Source organism: Narcine bancroftii, chromosome 1 (assembly GCF_036971445.1).
Source record: "Narcine bancroftii isolate sNarBan1 chromosome 1, sNarBan1.hap1, whole genome shotgun sequence".
NCBI lineage: Eukaryota > Metazoa > Chordata > Chondrichthyes > Torpediniformes > Narcinidae > Narcine > Narcine bancroftii.
Genome location: NC_091469.1, coordinates 264,983,991 through 264,994,271, shown reverse-complemented (window position 1 = coordinate 264,994,271; position 10,281 = coordinate 264,983,991). Strand labels below are relative to the sequence as shown.

Genomic DNA, 10,281 nt, shown 5'->3' with positions numbered 1-10,281 from the left:
GGCCTCCCGCGGCACGTGACCGCCACTTCCGCTTCTCCCGGAAATAAATAGGGGCCGGCGGGGGGCAGGCGGTCTTTTTTTCTTCTCTGGGGAAGGCGCCGATCGGGTGGTGGGTTCACCCGCATCCCCCTCCTCCCACCGCGGATGGTGGGGTTTAAAGCCGCCGGGCCGCCCCAATCCGAGCGCTCGTCCCTCCACACGCGGCCATCGCTCTTGGACCGGGGGTTGGGGGGGGGGGGAAGTGGTGTGGAGGAGGAGGACGAAGGGGAGAGGCTTAAATCGGCTGGGGGGGAGAGGCTTAAATCGGCTGGGGGGAGAGAGGCTTAAATCGGCTGGGGGGAAAGAGGCTTAAATCGGCTGGGGGGAAAGAGGCTTAAATCGGCTGGGGGGGAGGGGGCAGGCGTGAGAGGCCGAGTTTTCGCCGTGTCCTTCGGTCGGCCCGACGGCTGGGCCTTGCTTTGCCGGTCGGAGTTTCTCGGGAGATGGCGCTCCGGGGCCGGGTTCCGTGCTCCCCTTCCCCTCCACGTGGCTGAGCTGAGTTGGAGCCGCCCTCGTGTAAGTGCTCCTCGGTGCTGGGCTTCCTGGTGTTAAATGCTGAAACTTAAATGATTGCATGTGGTAAACCCTCAATTAGACAAATCTACCTATTCAAATTGGGTAGAATTTCCCTCGACTCGCCTCAGGATTCGAATCTTGTAAATCTGTGGATTTTATTTTTCTGCATTTTGTCTTGGCAGTTTAAATAATTGTCCAGCATCAGTATTTTTTTTTGTTTTAATAAAACCTAAAGGAGGAAATTTGATGGGCTGGATGGCCTACAGAAGGTTGTAATCTTTATATTCACTGAGCAGTAATGATGTTTTTTTTAATCACGATGGTCTTCATAACTTTTGTGATGAGATTGCCTAAAGGCATAACTGATAGCTGCTCGGTGTTTAATCTCGCAAGAGGCTGATATACGTCAGCTGCATTGATAGAATTATATCTACTTTTTTTTTAGAGTTTTTCGAAAGATAGTTAGTAAAACATTAAAGTCTGCAGACACACTGAAGTAAAAGCCATGCTTGAGAAACAACAGGTCAAACAGTGTACTTTATAACGCAGACCATTTTCTGCATTCCCCCTCTCTTCCCCATTTCTCTCTTTCCTCGAGCTCTCCACCCTCCTCCTTTCACAGAGCCATCCCTCCCCTGTTTGCTGTTCCCTCCCTCCATGATGCACCTATTACCTCCTGCCTGTGGGACTGTGCTCCTGTCCCTAACCATCACCACCCCCCCCCCACCATTTTATTCAGGCGCCTGCCTACATTTTGCTCCTTGATGAAGGGCTTGAGCCCATAACATTGGTATGCACCTTTGCTATGTAAAGTATACGGTTTGACCTGAATTTCTTCAGTGTGTTATTTTATTGAAAGATATTGTAATGCTGATAGGAACTGCTGTTAGGTCTCATGCTCAGTTTTATTTTTGCAGATTGTGTCTAATTAGTGTGTCTAAATTAAGGAAGTTTACTAGGTAAATCATATTTTTTCGATTTGGGGAACTGGAATTGATGCTAGTAAAGATGGTGAAAAGCTTTTTCTTCTAGAAAACTATTGAAAACCTTTGAGAATCTTAGTGATGATGGGGTTGAGGCAATGATGTTTCCACAAGTGGTCGAGTGCATGATTAAAGGGTTACAAGTCACTAAGAATTGGGGAAATTGGAATGCCTTATTAAATGGTTGCTAAAATGTGGAGAACCGAAGGCAAGCAAGTGAGCTTGAAGCTGAGCGAGAAAATTTAGTGGGAAATGTGGGTAGGCTGATGTGAAGCTTAGATTGTTGTTTTGATGACGTCCAAAGATCAATACTGATTCTTTCAGGGATCATGGCTACACTTGTAGCATTAGTGCTTGTTATTCTGGGTGGTGTTTGTGGCCCACATTAATTGTTTTTGGTAGCATGTTGCCATCTTGAACTATACCACTCCTACACTGCTGCTGTTGGACTTTAATGTACCAGGGTGGTATTTGATAGTAGTAGTTAAGTTTGGAAAGTGCTGTTGGAGTAGCAACATGGCTGCAATGTACTTGTAGATGGTGCCCACCATAGCAGTGGTACCGCAGGTGATGGAAAAGTGGTTTTGTATGGCATGCCAATTAAGTGGTCTACATTGTGTTGAGGTTAATCTAACAAGTATAGATCATTCCATTACGGAGGAAAGGCATCAAGTTGAGGATGAGTTGGTTGGTGAATGATAACCAGAATCTGGCTGCTCTTGTTTCCACTCTTGCTGGCTCCCATCCCTCTGGCTTCTGCCGTTTCAGAATATAGGTTGGGGATTTCTCTGAATCTTGTAATCCTTTAACAAGATTTTGATGGGTTTTGCTGATTATGGGAGTGTAAACATTTGAAAAGAATTGAATGATATTTTAACATTTTGCAGATGACTGCAGCATGAAGAACTCGGAGTTTCCCTGTGATTGATGATTGATCTCCCAACAACCAAAGTCATCCTTAAGCTGAGGTATGATTCTATCCTTTAGAGGAGTGAAACACCAGTCTGCAGATGCTGTGATTGTACTAAAAAGAAATACTGTAGGAACTCTTCAGGCCTTGCAGCATCCATAGGAGGTTTTCTTAAAAATAAGTACAGTAAAACTTCTGGTACTTGGGGAGACTGGTAGTTAGATGTCTGGTTGCTTGAGATTTCATAATTTCTCTGCTTGGTGAACTAACAGCTAGGGGGAGCTAATTTTGAACTTTTGTATTTTTTGTCAATTTATTTCCTGTAATTTTTTTTGCTGGTTGCTTGAAGCTTCTGGTTCCTTGAATTTTGGACAATGGGGATTTTACTGCATAACTGATGCTTTGGGCCGGTGCCCTTTTTCAAGGTATGAGCAGAAAGCAGGCAAGCTCTTGAATAAAAAGGGGCTCGGGCAGAAGGAAGAGAGAAGCACAGGCCAACAGATGAAAGGTAGTAATTGGATATAGCTCGGAGGAAAGCTTAGAATTGATTTGGGGAGGGGTTGGTTCCGAATATCAAGCCATGGGTTCCTACATGGGCTCTGGCTATGCCTGCTTTTTTGTTGGCTATGTGGAGCAATCCATGCTCCCAAGTCTACACAGGAAAGGTTTCTCAAGTATTCCTCTTTATTGATGGCTACTTGGGTGCTGTTTCATGCAGCCATGATGAGCTCATCAACTTCACCCTCTTTGCTGCTGTCTTTTCCTTCACCATCAATTCTGCCCTCACCTGCGTATCCTCCATTACCTGCACCTCTGCATTGGCCCCCTCGACCATGAGTATTCCCTTGTCCTCATCTATCACCCTACTAGCTTCTGCATCCAATGTATCCTTTGCCATTTCTACCACTTACTTTGTTTTCCCACCACCAGACACATCTTCCCTTCTGCAGGGACTGCTCCCTTATATGACTCATCCACTCCTCCCTTCACACCAATCTCCCCTTTGGCACCTACTACCCCTGTGACTTCAAGGAATGCTACACTTGTACCCACACCTCCTCCTTCGTCATGAATCAGGGCCCTAAACAGTCCTTCTTAGTGAAGAAGCACTTGTGAATCTGCAGTGACTATCTTCTGTTGCTTGTATTGTAATCTCATCTACATTGGAGAGACTGGATGCAGACTGGGAGATCACTTTGTTGAGCATCTTTGTTCTGCCTGCTGTAATAGTGGAAATTTTCCAGTGGCAACCCATTTCAATTCCCTACTCCATTCCCATGCTGGCATGTCTGCCCATGGTCTCAAGCACTGTCAGACTGAGACCACCTACAAGTTAGAGGAGTGACTCTTTGTATTATGTCTGGGTGCCTGTCAACTCAATGACATAAGCCACCCCTGCATCTCTCCCCTGTCTCCTTCTCCTTTCCCTCTGACTCCTTTCCTGAACCACTGCATTCAGAGCCATCCCCTATGGATCTCTTCTGTTTTTCTGAGGGGTGGGTGGGAGAGATTGAGGGCAAGATGTGCGTGAACAACTATTTTGATTGCTGGGTTTTTCTGATTTGGTAACTTGTGATTTAGCTCTTGGGTGGTGGCTGTTTGGCTTGAATCTACAGGACTGCAGCCAGGATGTTTCCCAGGTTCACAGCCTTTACTGTAATCCAGCATTGTTGCCTGATTCTTGGTGCTTGTGGATTGGATTGTTTGAAGAAAACTTGAGATTCTTGAGATAATGTATATTTTGATTATTCTTTTAGCACTTCTGCTTCAAAATGGTTGGGAATAATTTGGTGTTGGCATCTGTGTCCTCCTTTGGATGTTACACTGTTAACATTATCTGCAACTGCATGAAATAAAATAAATCTGGTCCTGGGTCTGAATAGAAATTCTTACTAACTTTTTGCCTTTTGGGCTTTATTCTTGTATTTATGTACTGAGGTAAATTAGGTATTTGATTGTTCCATTTGTAATTTAGTGGCTGTTCCGTTTGTAGTTTGCTCTTGTGCAATGAAATGTAATGATATATATGTCTATCAGAAACTTGTTAATTTTCTGTGCCCCATTATATCAAATACTGCCCCATTTCACAAGCACCTTGCCACCATTTCTGAAATAACGTGATCAAGCAGAAGCTAAATTTGAAGCTGCGGTCGCTGTCAAAAGCTGATCATTGAGGGGGATTCTTTCAGAGTTTATTTAAAGTTGTGATTTTGGTATTTGCTTCAGCTGGACAGCAGACAAGTTTTGAAGATTGCTTTTGCATGTGTGCTGATGTTTAGGTGAAAATTAGGCTTTTAAGTACATGCAATTAGGTGATATCTGGAATTTTCTGATACAATCAAATCCTCATTTATCTTGTATCAGATTGTTAATACTATTTACAGACCTTTGGGCATTGAGAAGCAAGAACTCCTCAGAGTAATGTTGATTTGTTGGTTAAATATTATCTGCATTTGTTTCAACAGGTGTCCTGTAAATGAAGTCTTGCAAGGAATATCAGCAATGAAGGGCAAAGAAATTATTTTGTAGGTAGGTGCTCATACCCTTCAATGTACCCGTCCTATGGCGTTCTGTTCATAATATTCAGTGGTGTCTTTGACATTTTGCATTTCTGTCCAGAGTTGAAATGATGCTTATACTCACGATGGTCTTCATAACTAATGTGTGATGAAACTGCTTGATAGCAATAACTGACAACTCTGGGTGGAGATTGCTGAGTAGGATGTTTTAATGTTTTGGGCAAAATAGCCCTGCATTGTACCATGAATTAGTCAACTTGCATTGATTCACATTAGTCTTGACAATACATTACTTCCAATGGCTGGATTAAATAGATCACAAAATTCTGTAGACACTTCTGGAGAAACTCAGCAGGTCAGTGTCCTTTATGTAGTGAAGGTAAAGATATATAACTGATGTTTTGGGCTTGAGCCCTTCGTCAAAGTAGGGCTGGATAAGTGCTACCTACCCTCTATCCAGTAGGTAAGTAGTGTTGGTAATACCCATGTCGAGTATACCCCTCAAGCTGGTGCTGGAATCTTGGGTGAGCAAAGAGAAGCTGGGGACTCTCAGGACGGGTAGCAACTGTGGATGTTCTTTTTAAATCCTTTATCTGGATCAAGGAGGCGGAAGGGCCATGAAGTGCTCGAGGGACAGAGACCACTGCATAACAGTGGACAAGTTCATAAGAAAAGTAAGAACGGGTAAAGGGGAAATAAAACTGAAACCAGATAGAATTACATAAAATTAGGAAATACTGTTGGCTCAAGGCAATTCAGGGCAACTGTGACACGTTTTATCTATTTGGCTAGTCTTTGGCAATGGATGAGGATGAGAATAGACATGATTATGTGGAAATGGCAAGGGAAACTAAAATCACTAGCAACAGATTTCTAGCTTGCACTGGCTTAGCAAAGTTGCTGCATCTGTGTGTGGATTCACCAATTTGGGGGCATTTTTGAGAGGTGGGGGGAAGAGAGAGAGAGAGAGAGAGCATGAACAACTTGCATTTTGGGTACATGCCAGATTAGTAACTTCTGGATTTGCTTTGCTGGGCTCATCATTATTTCTGCAGCCAGGATGTTTCTAGGCCCACGGCCTTTACTATAATCCAACATTGTTACTTGTGGAGTAAATTGAATTGTCTAAAGAACCTGAGGGTTTTTGAGATTATGCATACTTCGATTATTTTTTCTGCATTTCTGCTTCAATATGGTTAGAAATAATTTGGTGTTATGCCCTCCTTTGGGTGTTACTTGCTATAATCCACAACAGTTTGAAATAATATCAAGTCCAGTGGCTGAATAGAAATTCTTAATGTTTAACTTGTTAACTTTGGGCTTTATATTCTTCTATTTGTGCTGATTAAGTGGTATGGAGGTAAATGTGGGTCTATGTCAGTATTTCATTTGTGTAGTAATGTAATGGCAACTGTGGTGTGGGTTGTAGAATACAAGGTATTATGCATGTCTCAGGTGGTTAATTTATTCTGAACCCCATTTTCAAATACTGTCCCATTTCAACAAACAACTTGCCATCATTTCTGAATTAGTGATGCAATCAACAGAAGCTAAAATTGAAACTGAAGCTGAGATAATTTAGAGGGTCTTTTCAATAGAGTAAGATGGTTTTCATTTAAATCACAAAGTGGTAATTTGGACATTTGCCTTTGCTTCAGCTGGATAGCAGACAAATTTTAAACATTGCTTTTGCATTTGGGCTGATGCTGGCATGAAAATTAAGCTTTTAAATACATTTGGGTGATTTCTGAAATTTTCTGATCCAAGATGAACTAGTATTTGATTGTATATGATGCAAAGTATTGTTCATGGAACTTTGGGCATTGAGAAACAGGAGCTCTTTAGTCGTATTGATTTTGTTAAACGTTCTCTGCATTTGTTTCAGTGGGTGTCCTGTAAATGGAAGTCTTGCATTGCAAGGAATATCAGCAATGAAGGGCAAAGAAATTATTTTGTAGGTAGGTGCTCAAACTCTTCGTGTGCATGGTCTTCTATCATTATTATTCACATAATGTTCAGTGGTATCTTTGACATTTTGCATTTCTGTCCAGAGTTGAAATGATGCTTATACTCACGATGGTCTTCATAACTAATGTGTGATGAAACTGCTTGATAGCAATAACTGACAACTCTGGGTAGAGATTGCTGAGTAGGATGTTTTAATGTTTTGGGCAAAATGGCCCTGCATTGTACCATGAATTAGTCAACTTGCATTGATTCACATTGGTCTTTTTGAAAACTGCTGCATTACTTCCAATGGGTCTAACCAATTGATAAGTAACATTCTGTAGAAACAAGAATAATAACCAAGTCCTGTATACTCTTGGGAATCAAGAACTGCTGCTGGAATCTTGAGCAAGCAAAACTCTCTGGGTCTGGATCCTTGATCAAGATTAAAGTGGGAAAGGGACCTATCAATATATAAAGGAGGGGGAAAGGCCAAGAAGTATTAAGAATTTGATAATTGGGGAGGTAGATAGACAGTAGAAAGACCGTTGAGTGAGTGGAAAATTAGTAAGAGCAGCTAAAGAAGAAATGGGAACTGGAACCAGATAGAGGTGCGTATTAATCTAAAATTAGAAAATTTAGTGTTTGTACTGTTGGGATTAAGGCTGTTCGGGGCAAATGTGGCATGATGTTCCTCAAGTTTTGGTTTGACTTGCTCTTGGTAACTGATGAGGCTGGGAAAAGACATGTTTATGTAGTAATGGTGAGGGAAATTAAAATAGCTAGCAACTGGGAGTTCTAGCTTGCACTGCCAACAAATTCAGGTGCTCAGCAAAGCCGTTTGTGTGCAGTCTCACCAATTTGGAGGGCACAAAGTCCACTGAGTGCAGTAGATTAGGTTGGTCTGTTTATAACCCTGGATGGAAGTGAGAGGAGAGATGTGTGGGTGTGCTTTGTAGTTTGCAATTGCCAAACAGGGGAAGGAAAGCATGGTCTGGGAATCATGGTCTCTGAAATCTGGAGGGAGGGGAAGAAATCATGTGGAGGCATAAATATATATTAGTCCTGTAGCATTATGTTTAGCCAGAGTGCAGTATTTTAATTAACTAACCCCATCATTTTTCTCTTAGCAGGGTCCTGTTTTGTTGAATGGGTCGTCGTTGAGGGATGTTTAATGTTTCCAAAGGAATCGAAAGGCTTCAGAATGGAAATGCTGGAAATTTGTTCCTGGGTCATATTTTGAGTGTGAAGTGTTATTTAAAATGACGTGCGTCCCTAATAACCTGCTCTATATAATGAAGGTCTTGAAATGCATAGTTAAGAATAGTAGTTTTCAAACTTCTTTCCACTCACATACCACCATGGCAATTCCTATGCCACAGGTGCTCTGTGATTAGTAAGGGATTACTTAAGGTGGTATGCGAGTGGGGGGAAAAAAGGTTTAAAAGCCACTGTTTTAGTGGTACCTAATTGACTTGTTAAGTGCATGGTTTCATAACCCCAAAGACTGAATTTTTCTCAAGCAAAATATTTCAGTAACAATGGGTCTAGAGCAGTGGTTTTCAACCTTTACCCCCCCCCCCCCCCATACCATTTTAAATAATCCCTTACTAATCAGAGCACTCATAGCTTATGAATTAATTAAGGTGATATGTGAGTGGAAGGAAAAAGTTTGAGAACCATTGGTTGAGAGCAACCATTCTCATTGGGAGCTGTACGTGCACTGCACATCTATGGTTGGCCATGGACTGAAATCATAAAATATTTTTTTTATGTAGCCAGTGGGAGAGAAAAGAAGAAACCAACTAAACTTGACTGCTTTATGGGGGGGGGGGGGGGGTGACATAGATTTTGAGCAGTCTTAAGGGAGCCATAGCCAAAAAGATGGAGAATGGTTGGTTTAGAGCAGGATCCTTCAGTTCAGTGCAAATGTGTATTTTTGGAAATTGAAATTAATAGTTGGTAATTTAGTCAATGCAATGGGAAATTCCTGTGACATGTATTCCTTTCATTCTCTAATGTTTTGCCAGGAGCTAGCCATTTGTTTCTGGTGTCAAGGTCATCCTTTTGTCCTCATTTGCAGAATCATCTCAATGTCAGGACATCTAAATTAATGCATGTTTCCCATCTGAACTGAACATGGCATTTGTATCAAATCTTATGTATTTTGCACTTTTCAATATTATTGAAGTGTGGCTACAATGACTGTCAATACAAGTTTCATTTTGAAGTGGGACCAAAAATATTGTCAAATATTGTATTATGTGATGGCAAGGTAATGCAAGTTTTAGGTTTAGGAGTTTGTTTTGAGAAAATGTGACACCATTGCTCTATGGATTATAATTGCTACACTCATACAATTAGCTCACACTAGCTTAGTATCCTTTTATGCCTTGCCTCGATCTCTGTCTAAATGTCTGAAATTTAATTTGGATATGCAGAAAGATAACAGCTCCTGACCTGCAAGCCCATGCTGCCTAAATGCCCCAATTAATCTGCAGCCCCTGTACCTTTTTGGAGGGTGAGGAGACTGGAGCACCTGGAGGAAACCCACACAGACAAAGGGAGGATGTATAAACTCCTTACTGACAGGCTGTGGGTTGCTGGTGTGTTAATTGTGTTCTATCTGCTGCCCCTAGAGTGATTATGTCTGATGCTGTAACTTTGTTCAGTATTTTTGTTTAAAAATTACTTGTATCCCTTTTGAAATTCCTTCCTCTCACCTTAAACCTATGCTTCATTGACACTTGTGACTGGAATAAATGGTGATTTAACTCTTCTTGTGCCTTTTATAAGCCCACCCTAGCTAATCTCCAGAACAATCACATTGTTCCTGTGGTATGGTAATCAGAACTATCCCTGCACTTGTGGTCTAACCAGTGCTTTGTGGAGGTGCAACTAAATCCCAACTTTTATAATGTAAACCTGGTTTGAGACAAGAAGACTATTACACCCCAATTATCTACTGGTACTTGAAGGTAATTGTGAACTTGAATCCCAAGCACTCTTCTAAATTCCTATCCCTGCTTGTTTTCACAAAATGTCACCTTGCTCTTTGTCAGAATTAAATTCCATCTTGCCAACTTTCCCTCTGTCCATACTTTCCTTTTGTCATTTACAAACAGTGGTTGTAACCCCTACATTTGCATTCAAATCATTGCTACATATAACAACTTATTACAATGGTTTCAGATTTCTATGGCCCATTAATATATGCTGTGCAGTCTTCATTGTTACAGCTTAATAGTTGGGAAATCTCATCGAACCCTTGGGGTTATTCAACCATTGCATGTCCCAAACATCTAATATTTTGCTGTTACAGATTTTCCATTTACCTCTCCATGAACTTTACAATCTTCATATCTTT

General features: G+C 41.5%; 1 long non-coding RNA gene and 1 other non-coding gene across 4 annotated transcripts; both read left to right on the top strand.

The window, feature by feature from the left end:
* Positions 1–36: 36 nt before the first annotated feature.
* Positions 37–9,693, top strand: LOC138742746 (uncharacterized). 3 transcript variants are annotated; one of them, XR_011344384.1, is made up of 5 exons: positions 37–109; positions 2,426–2,506; positions 4,914–4,977; positions 6,853–6,925; positions 8,045–9,693. It is a non-coding gene; the product is annotated as an uncharacterized lncRNA (long non-coding RNA). The 3 variants fall into 3 exon arrangements; XR_011344386.1 differs by having other exon boundaries at positions 80–147; XR_011344382.1 differs by lacking the exon at positions 37–109 and adding an exon at positions 364–555.
* LOC138752167 (small nucleolar RNA SNORD35) lies at positions 847–934 on the top strand. The gene has a single exon (XR_011350422.1). It is a non-coding gene; the product is annotated as a small nucleolar RNA SNORD35 (small nucleolar RNA).
* Positions 9,694–10,281: the final 588 nt, after the last annotated feature.